General features: G+C 44.8%; 1 non-coding gene across 1 annotated transcript; it reads right to left on the reverse strand.

The window, feature by feature from the left end:
* Positions 1–634: 634 nt before the first annotated feature.
* TRNAF-GAA lies at positions 635–707 on the reverse strand. Its single transcript has one exon. It is a non-coding gene; the product is annotated as a tRNA-Phe (tRNA).
* Positions 708–3,776: the final 3,069 nt, after the last annotated feature.

Genomic DNA, 3,776 nt, shown 5'->3' on the forward strand with positions numbered 1-3,776 from the left:
TTTACTTCCCTCCGACCGTAAGTTTGAATGAGCCCTAAAGGCTCCGCCACCAAATCCAACTAAGGGCTCATTCACAAGTGTAGCAGGCACTGTTGCTCCACTGAAAAGCAATCCGGGTATGTTTTACAGCTAGTGAGGTGGTGATTGCGATGCGGTGGTACAACAATTCTAGGTTTAAATCAGGTGGTGAGTGGACGATATTGCACCCTGTGACCTCTGACTTCTCCCATGTTGTTAGGTAGATCTCCTTGTCTCTAAGGTTGTCTACCCCTGCCGTCTAGATAGTCCAATAAATGAATAAAGTGTAGCGTTCCAAATTTCACGATACCTGATAGCAGAGTTTGTTTTACACCCGGCTGCCCATAGAGCTGACAGGGGTCTTCTCCTGTGCACCTTCAGTTTCTGCCCGGTGGACAGATGTCAAAACACTGCCGACTTCACACCGTGTGAAAGGGGCCCAAAACATACATCATTGTGTTTTCCATAAAAAAAAAAGTTTATTACAATAAACGTTTAGAAATGGTCATGGTTTCATAGGCAAATTGATCGCTCATCAGGTCTCCATATATCACTCTCTATATGACGAATACAGATTGACTCTACCTCCTCGAACGCCTGGGAATGCGTCAACAGCTGCCAAAACCTGGATTTGAACCAGGGCCCTTTAGATCTTCAATCTAACGCTCTCCCAACTGAGCTATTTTGGCAAGTTAAGGGGCATATATTTTATTAATTAGACATTGAGTTTGCTTAGAGGTGGGATATTGTGGATTTTTGAGCGCTGAACTTTATTCATTTGTTTCATGAACTTGGCAATACATTTCTGGGTGCTTTCCTCTGCCGAAGGAGCTGCAGGTGCTGCATACAAGAAGGAAGAAAACAATTATTTGATCCCCTGCTGATTGTGTATGTTTGCCCACTGACAAAAAAATGATCAGTCTATAATTTTAATAGTTTATTTTATCAGTGAGAGACAGCATAACAACAAAAATATCCAGAAAAACGCATTTCAAAAAAGTTATAAATTGATTTGCATTTTAATGAGTGAAATAAGTATTTAATCCCCTATCACTGTGTAGCACCTGTGTACTTATCAGTACAGGTGCTATGTTAAATTTAGTTTGATGAGAGACTTATTTGCTCTCATCTGTGTTGATTTATCTAAATTCGGCTGTCGCCAGCCCTGATAGGAAAAGGGGGAAGGCAGCCTTTGCCCCCCTTTTCCTCATGGGAAAGCGATGGATCCTTATGGGTCCAATTTCCCTGAGGGAGCAGTTTTCCCTCAGGAGAATTGGCGGGCTCTTTTGCCCTGCAGTTGACCTCGTAGGCCCCGTACACACGAATTCAGCGAGAAACTCTGTCAGAGCCGGATTCTGCCGAGAAACTCTGTCGTGTGTACACTTTCGGCCCGATGGAGCCGCCGAGGAACTCGTCAAGAAAATAGAGAACATGTTTTCTATTTTCTCGTTGTTCTATGGGAGAACTCGGCCCGCCGAGCTCCTCGGCGGCTTCAGGGCTGAACTCGCCGAGGAACTTGATGTGTTTGGCACGTCGAGTTCCTCGGCCGTGTGTACGAGGCCTTAGGCTTCTTTCACACTATGGATTGTATGTCCGTTTTATAATATCCGTTACTACTGTTATTACACCTATTAACGGACGTTTATTAACGGATTTAATAACGGATACATACGGATAAATATTTTACCATTCTTCCTTTATTGAAAACGGATAATGTTTATCCGTATATATCCGTGTACATCCGTTATATCATTCCTTTCTAACGTCCGTTAATAAAAAGCATTTCACCCTTTCTTGAAGTCCAGCTCCAAAAGTCTTTACTGAGCATGCTCAGTAAAATTAACGTCCGTTAACATAACGGACATTTACGGAGACATTTACTAACGTCCGTGCGCCATAGACTTCAATGTTAAAATATAACGGACGTTAATATATCCGTTACTTGCAACGGAAAAAAAATTAGTGCAAGACCCGTCACATATTCCGTAATAACTAACGTCCGTATGTTATAACGGACTATTACGGATCTTTACGGAACATAAAAAAATCCCATAGACTTTAATGATATGTTATAAAGGACGTATAACTTCCGTTTTTTAACATTATCTGACGGATTTTAATACGGATTATTAAAACGGATTTATTTTGTAGTGTGAAAAGGGCCTTACTGCAGGGGAATTTTGGCGGGCTCATTGCCCGACAGATGACCTCTGTAGCCTGGGGTAGAAAGCCTGGGAAAATCCGGTTTGAACTGGCCAGAACCATCCTGGTTCTGGGCTATTTAAACGGGGTTCCGTCCAGCTCAGGCTCATTCGCCTCAGAAGACTTAGGAGCTGTGGTGTTCTTTCCCCACCCCCCCCCCCTTTTTTCTCTCATATAAGTTTGTCGCAGTGTTTGTTATGTGGTAGGGTCACCTTTATTTATCAAAGGGGGACTAGCTTTTATTTATTTTACATGAGTATGTGTTATAATAATAAATATGTTTATCAGCTGGTGCTATGGTCTTTACGTAAGCTGGGTAATATTTTATTGGCAGCCTGGGCAGTAGTGGCTAGGTTAGCTTTAAGGCTTATTTTAAGGTTATTTATTTATGTAAATATTTAAATTATTTATTTATTTAACTATTTACCTTTGAAACCAATAATAAACACTTGCGGCCTTTATCATCCAACAAGTTGTCTGTTGTTTCTTATTTATTTAAAGTATTAAGGGTATGTTCCATCTGCTTTCCCATGAACTGTTCTCTGGGTCATTCTGTTCTCCGGAGATGCCGTTTCATCTCTGGACGGTAGGTGGCGCCAGAGGGTTCCAGGCGGAGCCGCTTCTCCCCAGCAGCCAATTAGAGGAGTTTTCCCTCACGGAGCATGCTGGGAGGAGTATTTCTGTGGCAGAGGCCATTGCTCGGGGGTTCTTCGTGGGTTCCTGGTTCCAGGTGCGGCACCCACCTTCAGGGTGTGCGCACATCACGGCCCCCGGCGATATGGCCTAACAGGCCGGGGCGCATGCGCTACGCGGAGTTCCTGACTCTGGGCTCTCATGGCTCGGAGCATCTGATGCCGTACAGGGGCCCCAGTGATTTACTGGGTCCCCCATCTCTATTGAGAAGATCCCAAGCGAGTTGTGCTGTTCGGTGGGGGATCGGTCTGAGGTGAACCCGGAGGCAGGTGATCCAACAGGGCTTGAACGAACCATCTGGGCTCTGGGTACCGGACACTGACAGGTTCTATGTGGCAAACTGTCAGTCAGTGACCCCAAGTGATACACTGGGAGGATTCGCTCTATCATCCAAACTTTCAAGTGCTAGGCCTGTGGCTGAGGTCTCATCCTACAATCTTAATTCTACTAGAGCCAAGTCTGTGGCAGAGACTTGTTCCTCCCTAGAAGTTGTAGGTGACGCTCTGGCTGCCAGGCCTGTGAGAGAGGTCTGTCCAGGGGCACTTTACCCACTCCGGCTGGAGTGGCGACGTGACAATTACAATTATTGGAGGCAGGACTGTTTCCCTATCCATAACCTGGGTCTGCAAAGTTTATCTTTCTTTCACCAACCTATGCTGTCTACCTCAAGTTGACTGTTGGTCGTGTTGGACCAGAAATAAAGCATTGAAAAACTTCAACCAACAGCCTGGACATTCCGTTACTGCTCTCATTGCCATCATCACCCCTAGACACATCACAGAGGTAACTTAAATACGCCGATCCCAAATCTGATCAGCGGCTCCTCCGGGGGTAGCGCTACAACTAAGCAATCATTCTGGCTC

The sequence above is a fragment of the Rana temporaria genome, chromosome 4 (assembly GCF_905171775.1).
Source record: "Rana temporaria chromosome 4, aRanTem1.1, whole genome shotgun sequence".
Classification (NCBI taxonomy): domain Eukaryota; kingdom Metazoa; phylum Chordata; class Amphibia; order Anura; family Ranidae; genus Rana; species Rana temporaria.